The sequence below is a fragment of the Elephas maximus genome, chromosome 17 (genome assembly GCF_024166365.1).
Source record: "Elephas maximus indicus isolate mEleMax1 chromosome 17, mEleMax1 primary haplotype, whole genome shotgun sequence".
Taxonomy (NCBI): Eukaryota; Metazoa; Chordata; class Mammalia; order Proboscidea; family Elephantidae; genus Elephas; species Elephas maximus.
Genome location: NC_064835.1, coordinates 64,905,890 through 64,920,354, shown reverse-complemented (window position 1 = coordinate 64,920,354; position 14,465 = coordinate 64,905,890).

The following is a 14,465-nucleotide window of genomic DNA, read 5'->3' as shown; positions in this document are numbered from 1 at the left end:
TTGGGCAAATCTGCTGCAAGGGACCTCTTTGAAGTGTTGAAAAGCAGAGATGTCACCTTGAAGACTAAGGTGCGCCTGACCCAAGCCATGGTATTTTCAACTGCATTATATGCATGTGAAAACTGGACAGTGAATAAGGAAGACAGAAGAAGAATTAACGCCTTTGAATTATGGTATTTTTGAAAGATATTGAATATAGCAAGGACGGCCAAAAGAACAAACAAATCTGTCTTGGATGAAGTGCAACCAGAATACTCCTTAGAAGCAAGGATGGCGAGACTGCGTCTTACATACTTCGGACGTGTTGTCAGGAGGGATCAGTCCCTGGAGAAGGATGTCATGCTTGGCAAAGTACAGGGTCAGTGGAAAAGAAGAAGGTCCTCAACAAGGTGGATTGATACAGTGGCTGCAACAGTGAGGTCAAGCATAACAACGATTGTAAGGATGGCGCAGGACTGGGCAGTGTTTTGTTCTGTTGTGCATAGGGCCGCTATGAGTTGGAACTGACTCGATGGCACCTAACAACAACAACATGGGTGATAGTGGTACAGGGAGATGATATGGATAGTCATATAATGGGAGAAATAATGTTAGGTCACTGTTCAGTGATAGAGAAACACAATGGAGGAAGAAATCTGAGGAGAAAGTTGTCTGTTATTGAAGCAGTAGAAAAGGCTTCTGTGAAGGTATGGAACTTGAGCAGAACCAGGAAAGATTTCAAATAGGGACGGACTTCAAGGCCAACGAGACAGTGTAGGCCAAAGTATGGAAGAAGGAACGAGCTAGGTGGGTTTTGTAGATTGTTGTTAGTTGCAGATGAGTCGATTCCAACTCATGGTGACCCCAAGGGTACAGAGAAGAACTGCCATGTGTAGGGTTTTCAAGCATACAGTAAATGCTTAATAAATATTACTTTACTAATATTATTATTATTATCAGAATTATCATGAGTAGAATGATCTGGCTGGGCAAGGATGGCACAAGAATGTGTGGGCCTTACACGTTAGGCTAAGGACTTTGAATTTTATTCTTCTGGAAGTGGGGCTTTCTTTATGAAAGTTTGTGTTTTATAGATCTTTGTCTCTCCCCAGCCTCATACACGACACAGAGTAGAGGCTTAGTAAGTGATTGCAGAATGAGTGAAAAATGATAAAAATGGAGAAGATAATGAAATAAACTTTGATTAAATAAATTCAATAATTCACTCAACAAATATATTTAACATCTGTGATGATGTTCTAAGGTTGCTATGAGTCAGAATTGACTCGATGGCAATGGGTTTTTTGGTATTATGATGTTCTAGGTTCTGATCTAGGCTCTGAGGATCTGGCTGTGAATAAGGCAATGAAGATGTGTCATAAACTTACACTCCAGTGGTAGAGACAATAAAGAAACCAATAAATAATGAAATGTCATGTTGTGACTAAGAGCTATTATAAAGTAAAATAAAGCAGAGTTAAGTAATCATTGGGGGAATGGCTATTTAGGGTAGAATGTTCAGTTTAACAGGTATCTGAGGAAGGAGACTTCGAGCAAAGTCCTGAATAATGTGAAGAAGTCAACCATGGGAACGGGGCTGGGAAGCATAACCACCACATTGCCCAATCCAAGGTCATGTCACGTTGCTTCACGAATTTTGAAGCTATATTCTTAGGTATATACCTGTTTAGAATTTCTCACACTGGTTTAAAGTTTCATTTGATGAAATAATTTAAGTGGTCCCTACAAGAAATTATTATCTTTTAGAAAAAAAAAAAAAAAAGGATATATCTCCAAGATAGCCTCTCTTCACCCTCCACTGCTTCTTTCCCCCAAATAGCCTTCAGGTGTATGATGAGAAAGAGGCTTATGTGATCTCATAAATTTGAAAAATAGGGTCTTTAGGTCCACATGGTGTCCTTAAACAATCGAAAATACTAACTGGAGAGGAAGATTTATCACCAGAAAAAAAAAAAAAAAAAAAGGGATGCAGAAGAAAAAAGGAACTGATACATCTCCTTATATGTATGGCCACACTGACAAGCAGTTTTATAGCTGGGGATGAGTTAGTGATAGATACACAGAAGCTTAAGAGGGAATTATTAACTCCAGAAAAAGAAGAAAAGGCATATAATCATATGACCTTTTCACAGTTAGTTATAAGCATTGATAGCAAATGCACATATAGCACTTAATATGTGCTAGGTACTGTTTTGGAGCCCTAGTGGCACAGTGGTTAAAAGTTTGTCTGCTAACCAAAAGGTTGGCAGTTCAAATCCACCGGCCGCCCCTTGGAGACCCTGTGAGGTAGTTTTACTCTGTCCTGTAGGGTCGCCATGAGTTAGAATAGACTTGACAGCAATGGGTTTGGTTTTTTGCTTTTTAGGCACTGTTTTAAGTGTTTTACATTTATTAACTAATTTAATGCTCACCACAATTCATGATGTGGCTACTATTAGTTTCCAATTTTACAGACAAGTAATCTTTGGCATAGAGGTTAAGCACCTTGTCAAAGATTCTACGGTGTATTAATTTCCTATTGCTGCTGTAACAAATTACCACAAATTTTATTGCTTAAGATAACACAAATTTATTATCTTATAGTCCTGGAAGTCAGAAATCCAAAATAAGTTTCACTGGGCTAAAATCAAGATGTTGGTAGGTCTGTGTTTCTTCTGGAGGCTCTAGGGTAGAATTTGTTTTCTTTTCCATCTTCTAGAGGCTGCCTGCCTCCCTTTGTTCGTGTCCTCTTCCTCTATCTTCAAATCTGGCAGCATAGCATTTTCTCTACCTCTGACCTCTGCTTCCCTCCTTACATCTTCTCTCTCTGACGCTGATCTCCCTGCCTCCCTCTTATAAGGACTCTTGTGATTACACTGAGCCCGCCTGGATAAACCAGGATACTCACCCCATCTCAAGATCCTTAACTTATTCACATCTGCACATTCCTTTCTTGCCATATGTCTTAGGCTGAGTTCTCTACAGAAGCAAAACCAATGCGTGTGTATATATATATAGAGAGAGAGAGAGAGACTTATCTCAAGAAAATAGCTCACACAGTTGTAGAGGCTGACAAGTCCCAAGTCCATGGGTCAGGCAGCAGGCTGGAGGCTTCTCCTGATTCAGGTAGCTGCAGGGGCTGATAAACCCAACATTGGCAGGTCAGACAGCAAGTCGCTGGCTCACGGGCTGTGGAGGCTGATGACTCCAAGATCAGCAGGTAAGACAGCAGGATGCTGGCTCACAGGCTGCAGAGGCCAGTGAACCCAAGATTGGCAGGCCACTGGCTCAAGTCCCAAGAACTGGCGGTCAGATGATGATAAGCCCGATGCAGGATCTAGAGCAAGCAAGCAAGCTTTGCCAGAACACCCATATATATATTGGTTGCAGGCCACACCCCCGAGGAAACTCCCCTTATAACTAATTGATCGGCTGATCATATCAGGTCACATCACAGAGGATTACATCATTACATAACTGCCAAACAGTCAAGTTGATGCACAACTTTAACCATCACACAGTGTGAGGTAACATCCACAAATTCTGGGGATTAGAATGTGGACATCTTTGAGAGGGCCATTATTCAGCCCACCACACACAGTAAAGGGTGGAGGCAGGGGAGTCAAATCCAGGAAGCCTGTCTGCAGAATTTTTATTCTTAATCACTGTGTTCTGCTGCCTCTATGACAATATTTACATAGTAATAATCATGTTAACATTGAATATTGATTTAACAAAAATTGGAGATAGAACCACATTGGGAGAACAGGGAGAGGGAAAGTATGTGGTTAGTGGCAAAAGAGAGCTAATTCCCCATATTTTACAGCATAAAGCCAATAGACCAAATAGATAGTCTAAAATTGGGGAAAAAAAAAAAAACCAAGGAATAGATATATAAACATGTTTTCAATATATGAAGATAAATATCAAAAGAAACAGCTAAAAAGGTTGAAACAAGATTGTCTCAGAAATCAAGGATAGGGCAGGGGACTGGTGATTTTTGTTACAAGCTTTTTAAAACCAGTTAATGTTGTAAACCACATGTACACATTACTTGGATTAAATACATGTAATTATAAAACCACAAGGTGTGAACATGGGGCCCTGTTTATAGAGTTTCTGTTTGCAATGTCCTCCTTGGTAGTCCTAACTCTCATGTTTCTCAGCTCCCTGACCCTGTTTTAGAATCCTATTGTGTGCCTCTGGCTCCTTGTGTGATGACTAGTTGTGGCAGAGTTATCTCAGCCTTGGCACCCTCTCTTGGACACAGCTTTGGTATTTGTCCTCCAGCTGCACTTACTGCGTGTCTAAAGTCTAAACCTCTGCTATCAGAAGGGAGCCAGACAAGGACTAACCCGGCTATGGTGAGTTCCAGGCATGGCATGTTTGCAGAATGCCTCTTTCCTATGATTATGTACCCTGAAGTCAGAAGTCAAAGACCAGAATCAGATGTAAAAGTATAGGTCATACACCAGGGAATTGATCTTAGGGGCAAGGCAGAGAGTAGGAGCCACGTTGTAGACCAATGTGGGAGGAGAGAATAGGGGTGAAGGAATGGAAGTTACTTCCAAGAACAAGGGGTGACACAGAGGACTAGGCCATCAGGCCTTAATAAAATCCAAACCAAATCCATTGCCGTTGGGTTGATTCTGACTCATAGCGACCCTATAGTCACCTTAATGGGGGGTGACAATTAAATGGGCCATCCAAGGTATGGATCCTGGACCTGTCATTAAAAAAAAAAAAAAAATACTCCTGTATACTTTCTAGACTCACAGTAGATTGCACTTTCCTACCCCCTTTGAAGTTAGGCATGGTCATGTCACTTGCTTTGGCTAATAAAATGTGAGTGGTATGTGTCATTTCTTGATAGGTATTTTAAGAGCTAGCACATCATATGCTACATCTTCCTACCACAGCGATCTTGTAGCAGGTGTTAAGATGGAGCCTCCATCAGCCTGGGTCTTTGGAGTAACTACAGTGAGCAGAGCTCCCTGTTGACCCACACTGTACACATAGAATGAGAGACAAATAAACTTTAGTTGTATTAAGCCTCTGAGATTTTGGGATTGTTCAACCATAGCATGACCCAGCCCATTATGACTGATATAGGTCCTGAGTACCAGAGAAGTGAATACAAGACAGAGTCCTTAAGAACCCAATGAGCCAAACGCAGAAAATCAAACTCATTCAAAGAATTCAAGATGGCAGAAGCAGAGCCTCAGATGTTGGTAAAACCAGGAGTCAAGAGTCAAGAAGAGTTGGCTTGGAATTGGGATGAGACCAGGTTGAAAGTAAATCTCAGAGGACTCTGAGTAATTCTTCGGCAGGTAACAGAATTTAAAGCAAGCAAGACTTGTTTTTATTATTCTGTCATCCCTGACCCATGGGCTGGTCTAGTGGGTATGAAGGCTCAGGTCAAAACGACTAGATGAAGCATCATTATAATGAAGCTTATGGAGTTCCAGATTGGTGATACAGGGAGATGTGGCAACATGGCGGGGTGCTCTGAGAAAAGAGGGTATCTTAGTCATCTAGTGCTGCTGTAACAGAAATACCACAAATGGATGGCTTTAACAAAGGGAAATTTATTCTGTCACAGTCTAGTAGTCTACAAGTCCAAATTCAGGGCATCAGCTTCAGGGGAAGGCTTTCTGTCTGTCAGCTCTGGAGGAAGGTCCTTCTCATCAATCCTCCCCTGGACTAGAAGCTTCTCTGAGAAGGAATCTGGGGTTCAAAGGACATGCTCTGCTCCTGGCACAGCTTTCTTGGTGGTATGAGGTCCTCAACTCTCTGCTAGCTTCCCTTCCCTTTTATCTCTTGTAAGATAAAAGGTGGTGCAGGCCACACTCTGGGAAAACTCCTTTTACATTGGATCAGGGATGTGACCTGAGCAAGGATGTTACAACCCACTCTAATCCTCTTTAGCCACAGGCAGAGATTATGATTTATAACACATAGGAAAATCACAAAATAGAGGACAACCACACAATACTGGAAATCATGGCCTAACCAAGTGGACACTTGGGGGGACGCAATTCAATCCATGACAGAGGGAGAGCAAGCTGTTGAACACAAGCCGTGCAATGATGAGTTCTGCAGAGGCACAGCAACAGGTTCTCTTTGAACCTATGGATGAGATGCTTCTTTTGATCATCACTGTGTATGGTGGGTAGTGTTCAGGTGGATAAGATTTTGCTCTTCTAAACTGGGAGGGGAGCTGGGTGCTAGGTCAGAAGTCAGATGCCTGAGTCCTCTGTGGAGGAAGATGATTTCATTGATTAATTGATTGGCTATGGAGATCCAGATAGGGCTAATATGGGAAATATTCATGTGAGAAGGTTGGGTTAGAAGGAAGCACTGGGACTTGGAGAGGATGCATTAACTCCTCAGGCTTCCCAAGTATTCCTTGACTTTGGTGTGGAAGTCTCATGCAGCAGCAATGTGCAGGATGTTATTTATGATACTGTGCTTTGTAGATCATATTCAGGGCTATGGCCAGGATTATCGTGACAGAGCAGCAACCTGAGCACATGCCCTTTTAGCTTTAAGGAATGAGTGTCCACTTGGTAACTTTTCTGTCCAGAATATATGAGATTGAAAACTCAGGCAGCCTGTCTAGTGTGAACAGAACTTCCCTGCATGCAGCAGCTGCTACATGCTGTGCTCCTGGTACAGCTTTCTTGGTGGTATGAGGTCCTCAACTCTCTGCTAGCTTCCCTTCCCTGTGTGCTCTAAGTGCAGATGCTGGGCCCTCAGGAAACAGTGTCTGAAAGCTGGACTTCCCATTCCCTAGAATAATATTTGACCTCCAGTGGGGTCAAATTTTATGAGGAATGGACACAGGGTCGAAGTTACCAGACTGATGTCTTTTTGGGATACAGTTGTCCCCATGACTTTGGTACAAGCTAAGAGTCTAGAAACTATAAAAAGCCAGACTGATTCCAGGACAGACAAGATCAGAGGAGAAATAAACAAAGCCTGCAGCCTCTGTAATATTGAGGACTTTCCATGCACCTAACACATCACCTCACCTTCTAGATAAGTCAGTTAGTGGTGCTGTCAGGGTAGGAAAGGAGTGAATGAACCACTAGAAATATCCAGTGCCTCATGGTGTGGTGGTGAGCTGTGTTAAAGCCTTAGTAATCCTTGTAGGAGCTCTTTACCTTATAAAGGTCACTAGGGTCTTGCTGGAGAACTGGTGTTATGGCTTGTGAAAGAGCTTCAGCTTCAGGCTAGAAGAGGGAGTGCAGCCTCTTGGTTAGAACTCAGACTGGTCACCAGTTCAACTGGATGCTTATACCAGGGAGCTTGGTGCTGGATGGGGCAGTCCCTCAGCCTCCCTACAGATGGTGTATTATCTGGACTTTCTGGCATTGGGGTGGCAGGGGAGATAAGGCCAAAGTGGCCCAAGCCATGGTGGTAGGTGGCAGGCGTGAATCCTTCAGGAGATGCTCTGTTGTTGGCTTCCAGCCTGGAAAGACCAAGGACCTCAGATGGTCTGTGCAACAAGTTACTGATAGAAGCTGTCACTGCTCCAATGAACAGCTGAAATGAAATGGTCTTTTGGGCCACTGTCCTCTCTTCTTACCCCCGAACCTCAACCTCAGCAATATTGCTTCCTCTCCTCCCTCCAACAATTTTTTAAGGAAAATGGGTCCAGTTAATTACATGGTTTTTGTTCTGCTGAGTCAAGTACACAAGTGTATGTGAGTGACCACATATAGTCCTTCTCCATTCTTCTCCACACAGTGCTTAACTCTTCCCCCTAAAGAAATATTGAATATTCTTTAAGCATTCATTTAATGGAGCATCAAATCATTAGCTTGTCCAGGCATCTGATTCTCATGTCCTGATCTGGCCCTTCTCTACTTTAAGAAGGCAGACCCTGCTACACCAAGTGCAACTGGAATGCTGAAAAATCCTCCTTGTAGGCCTGGAGCACAAAACCAAACAGAGTTCAATGCAGCAGATGATAGGCAGAAATGTGGGAACCAGGAATGAGGCCATGGAACAGTGGTCAGCCACAGCAAGGCAGGGTATGATTAGACTGTGATAGATCCTCCATGGTGCTCGTCCCACCCATCCTGGGCTAAATGCAAAAATGTCCCATTTCCCTAGATGGGGTTGCCTCAATAACCTCAAAGGCAAAGTTTGTCTGATGTTGGCATTGGCTTGATCAAGTGAAGTAGAACATTTGAAGGAACGAGATCCAGAGGGAAGATCTAAAAATTGTCCAGGAGAGGCCTGGACTGGTGAGGGCAAGTGGTGTCAGGTCTGAGGGCTAACAAAAAGCAAGTGACTCTAGAAGGTTAGGAACCAGGTGAAAGGAAGATGAGGAACAAAGGCAAGAACAGGGGAAGAGGACCTAGCCAAGACTTATAATGAAGGCTGAGATACCCAAAGCTCCTTTGTGCTAGGTGTCAACCTCAAGGTGCTTGAATAGGCTGGTCTGATTTAAAGGCGCAGGATAGGAAGGGACATTATATAATTAAGAATGTAAGTGATACTACTAATAATAATGATAGCTTATTTAATGGTAGTGGTGATTTCAACAACATTTAAATTATAAGCTAAAACAGCAATGAAATACATTTGAAATAGTTGCGGAAATGAAAATATGTACCGGATGTTAGATAGCGTTAGGGAATTCTTGTTAATTTTGTTGGTGGCATTGTGGTTAATAATAATTTTTTACAGCTACATGGTAAAATATTGATGAATTGCCATGATATCAAACTAACTTTGAAAATGGTTTAGCATTGCATACACATATACAAAGATGACCTGAATAGGACAAAATGTTAATCAGCTTTGGATCCAGGTGATGAGGCTGTTTAATGTACTACCCTTTGTTTAAATATTTTCTTAATAAAAGTTATAAATAAAAAATCTAAAGTATAAGCTTTTATTAATAGATCAATCAGAAACTAAAATACAGCTATATAGTAAGTAATTAGACTAATGAGAAATCAACACTATGTAGGAAAAATTTAAGTTATTAATTATCAATGTTGACTAAAAAAGTTTGGCCAAGGTCTTTACCATAGAGATTTTGCAGAGCAAATCTGAGATTAGAGCTGGTTGATATGATGATTTCCAGATTTCTCCAGTAGTTTCTTAGGTGTTTCCTGACTTCAATCATCTAAATACTATTTTGAAAATTCATCTATTTTAAGGGCACTGGGAGTAATGATTTCTTCTTCTGAGTGCTTGTATCCATTATTAGATCCTTATCATTTTTTGTCTAGGATTGTTATCTATGTCTCTGTGACTGCCTGATTTATTCCCTAAATTGCCACCTCTTTAAGAGTCATGTTTTAGAGTTCTTGATTTCTCTGCTACATACATACATACCACACAAATATTTATTTATTGATGGACTTTAAAGATTCATGTTGTGAATATGTCAGTATGCTAACTCATTCCAAGCTTCCACTTTGAAGTTTTCCGTTATCTGGCCAGGGAACCCTGAAATTCCACAGAATTTCCATGGTACATGCTATTTATACATTTCATTTTGGCCTGTAAAACATATTGAGCCTGTGATAGCTATTCAGGTGTTACATGTGCATAAATCTTATCTCCCTGAAATAAGCTCCTTGATGGTGTTGATTATCTTGTGCTCCAGATAAACCCTAACCCACAACCCAATTTATCTTATGCAAACCATTATTTTTCTATAGTAGCTTGTGCACTGAAAGCAAAGCCCATTGGCATTCCCAATTATTGGAAGGGTCCCACTATACTCTGGGAACCAAAATTCCAAGAATACCTCCAGGTTCCAAATTTACTCCTCCTGTAATGGAAAATCCAGTGCTGACCTCTCCTGCTGAGGTGGTAGTTTCTGATTGCACAATATTGTGCTCCCTTCCCAGGGTTGCAGAGTCTCAAACACTCTTTTGAGAATCTCTCTCCCCACTAGAAACTCAAGACTATTCATTTAGCAATTAGAGCTGTCAGCACAGCAAGGTGGCAAGAAAGAGAGCAACTTCTGTCCCTGGGCAGGGAGCCCTGGACAGAGCCAGGACAGCGCAGGTAGGGCAGTGACTCCAGTTTGTCACTTCGTCAGAATTTACCTATTTATATCTTTTATCCTACTACATACTGCCCTTTGGCCAGAGCAATGCATATCCCTCACACATGCAATATACATTCACTCCTTCTCAAGACCATCCCTTCCGGTTTCATTCCATTATGTATCAGCTCAAGGTTTAGGATATAGTCATCTAAATCAGGTCCAGATGTAGAGGAAGCTCCTCAGGTACAATTTCTCTGATGTAGCTCCTTTCGTGTGGCTCCCTCTCTATCTGAAAACACCTAGAAATAGACATGTTATCCCTTCCATCCTCCCCCCCAGCCCCCCAAAACACACAACATACAATGGTGAGAGAGAAATAGGATAACTACAATACACATTTCTATTCGGACAGTGGGAAGATAGGAGGCACGCAGCAGTTACTGATCTGTAGCAATTCTGAAATCTATCAGGGCACATGATCCAAAGTCCAACGCCCTGGGGGAAAGGGAATGTATATTTATTATGGCCCAATTCTGCTCCTCTAGAGTAGTTCTCCTTGGCCTGTTGGCTCCATTTTTTGTGCTCTTGGTTCTGCTCTCTAAGCCACCCTTCTTTTTCTGTAAGAAATAGGCCATGTTTGTACCTAAACAGCTTGGTTATCCTGCTTATGGTCTGTAGAAGGTTGGAGGTCCTCAGGATTCTTTTCATTTAAACTATTTCTGTCCCTTTTAGTCCGAGCTGACACAATTCTTTCAAAAACTTTGTGGGTCTAAGTATCAAATTATAATCTCTAATAGACAAAAGCCACACCCATAAATCCCTTTAAGACTGGCCTTTTTCTTCCTGGAGCTAAGACTCAGGGTGCTGTGTTCTTAAGGTTCTGAGAAACCCAATTGCCTAGCTGAGAACCGGGGGCATTGGTAGTTCAGTGGCAGAATTTTTGACTTCCATGTGGAGACCAGGGTTGCATACTGCTATGATGCTGAACAAGTTTCTGGGACCGAGCTAGGTGGGTCAAGAGCCAACTCAAAGGTTGGCAGTTGGAACCCACCAGCTGCCCTGCAAGAAACAATAGCCTAGTAAGCAGCTTAGTGGAGACTGTGTTAGGCATTGGGCTCTTTTGGAAAATTATCTATGTGTAGTCAGTTTCAGGAAACATCAGCTCCATGGTCTGACTGGAAGCTGTGTTTAAGGGTAAATTGTTATTGTATGAAAAATGTTCTGGCCCCACATTTCTATGGCAATGCCAATAAGATATAAGAATCTTGGAAGTTCTTCTCATATTCAGAACATTTTTGACTCTCTAGTCAAAATGTTACCCCAATTTGCAAATTAAATAAACTTCAATCAGTTTATATTATTGGCTTAGACGATTTTTAACAAAGGAAAGTATGCTATATTATCTATAGTTGCTCTATTGTACATTTTAACATCTAGTATGGTGAGCCTCCTTTCATGGCTGTCCTTTGTTTTTTAGACTAGCCTGTTTCTTTTACTCAATTATTCTTACTGCAAAGATTAGGCAGTATGCCAGGAGTTCAGCCAACAGGGCCAGGGTTTCTGAGTGGCTCTAGCTATGAAGCAGGAGATTATGAGTACTAGGTGGAGCAACCTGTCAGAAAAAAATGAGAGAACTCAGGGGCCCAAGCCAATGTGAGAGGTGAACATGAGCTCTACGCAGAAAGTGAGAAAAGGGACAGGAGTGTCACAATACTAAGGCTATATAGAAATTGTGTGTCAACAGGGATGTGATGTACTTAATTTTTACAAATGAAATTTTTTTTCAAATTTAAAATTTTATAAACAATTATATTGACAAAAAGATGCTTGTACATTAATAAATACCCAATGATTCAGGAAAATATGAAAAGGAAAGCAAATGTTTCCAAAAATACCATTATTCAGAGATACCCATTGCCGTCGAGTTGATTTCGGCTCGTAGCAACTCTACGGAACAGAGAAGAAATGCCCCATAGGGTTTCCAAGGAGCAGTTGGTGGATTCAAACTGCCAACCTTTTTGTTAGCTGCCAAGCTTTTAACCACTGCAAATCACTAGGGCTCCTATCCAGCCTTTAATATTTTCTTCTACATACTTATCTGTTTGTTTAACCACACACACACACACACACAAACCAGACCACTGTACATATGATGTTTTCTAATCTTTCTTCATTTGACAAAATATTGTGGACATCTTTTCATGTTAGTACATCTATGCTAACATCATTTTAAATGCATATTAGGATTCCATTGTTGCGTGCATGTTATAATTTATTTCCTGTGAATGAAATTTGGGGTTATGTCCAATATAAAAATACTGTGATTAACCCACTTGCAAATATACTTTTAGAAACTTATAATATTCATTCCATAGGATAATTTATAGGCATAAAATTGCTGGGGTAATCTCCCTGCAGAGGTAACTATACAACATTTTTGCTACTCCTTCTCTTCTTTTTCTTTATACTTTTACCTCATCCATATTTATTCCTAAATCTCCACATAAAAGTTTTTAAATTTTTATGTAGGACAAACATCTGTTTTCCTTTATGATTTATGACTTTTGATTCACGCTTAGAAATGTCTCTCTCACGTATGTATTCACCGAATACATTTTCTTCACTTTAATTTTTTTTTTACGCTTAAGTGTAAAAGTAATTCTTCTGGAATTTATCCATTTGATTTAGGAATTGAGGTGGGGATCCAACTAATTTTTCTTTCCCCATGGCTAACCAGTTACCCCAATAGCATGGTTTTGAATAATCTATGTTTCTTACGAAGGACAATACAGCTCTTTTCCTGTTCTCATGTAGAAACCAGGGAAGATGTGGTTCTGAGCTAAGAATGTAATCTGGTCATTAAGAGCATTACAATAATCTCTACAGCCTCAGCCAAGTCTTTGTGCAATTGAGGAAGGGCCATAAAAAGCCACCAGACTTCTTTTTCCCAGCAAGCCTGAATGGGCACAATCTGTAAGCCAAAGAAGGGGAAAGGAACTAACAGTGCCCTGCATAATAATGCAAGGCTCTGACACCAGTGTGAGAGCACAGCATTCCAGATGGGGAAGAAATGCCTTTTCTTCCTTAGGGATTTATACTAAATTAGGAGTCCTGCCTATGTCTGATGCAATGCTTCATTCTTTTGTTCATTCATTTATTTATTCAATAAACATTTATTGAGTCCCTACTGTGTGCCATGTACTGAGCCTGATTTCAGCCCCCATTTATCCCCACGGTGCCCAACCATATGCAGGAGCCTTGGGCAGGAAGGATATAACTATGAAGGTGATATTTGAGCAAAGAGCTGAAGATGTAAGTAGCCAGCCCCATGGCTAAGTAGGGGAAGAGCATTCTGAGTAGAGGGAAAAGCAAGTGCAAAGGTTCTGAGATGGGAGCGTGACTGACATATTTGAGGAAAAGTATGAGGGAGGGTAGTAGGTGATGAGGTCAGAACGGTAAGTGGGAATGTAGATAGTGTGGTATTTTCTAGGCTTTTGCTCTGAGTGAGATGATGACTTTATCTTAAAGCGATTCCTTCGCTGCTTGTAGGAATAAACTGTAGTAGGGACAGAGGGATACAAGGAGACTAGGGAGGCAAGAGATGATGGCGGCCTATATCAAGGTAGCAACGGTGGAGGTGGTAGGAAGTTACTAGATTCTAGGTACAGTTTTAAGGCAGAACTGACAAATTTTACTTCTGGATTGGATGTGAGAGGTAAATGAGAAGAGTCAAAGATGACTCCAATAACTTTGTCCTGGGAGACTGGAAGAATGAGGTTGCCCATCTACTGAGATGGAGAAAGACATCTCAATGGGAGGAGAACATTTGGGGAGGGGATTAGATATCTAAGTTTGAGATGTCTGTTAAACGTCTGTCTTAGGCTGGGTCCTCTAGAGAAGCAAAACCAGTGAAGTATGTACATGTATATTTTTATACAGAGAGAGAGAAAAAGAGGGGGAGGGGGAGAGAGAAAGGCTTGTCTCAAGGAAATGGCTGGCAAGTCCCAAGTCCATGGATCGAGTGTCAGGCTGGAGCCTTCTCCTGACTCATCCAGCTGCAGGGCTGATGAACCCAAGATCAGGTGGTTAGATGGCAGGCCACTACCGAGGCCATTGAATCCTGAGATCGGCAGGTAAACTGCTAGTTCAAGTCCCAAGAACTGGAGGTCAGATGATGAGAGCTGATGCAGGATCCAGAGTGAGCAAAAGCCAGCAAGCTTTGCCAGGAAATCCACATATATTGGATGCAGGCCACACCTCCAAGGAAACTCCCTTTCAACTGATTGGCTGCTCATAGCAGATCTCATTATGGAGGTGATTACATTGTAACAGATCTCATTATGGAGGTAATTATATCATTACATAACTGCCAAACCACTGAGAATAATGGCCTAGCCAAGTTGACACCCAACCTTAACTATCTCAATGTCCAAAAGGAGATGTCAGGTAAATAGTTACATTTATA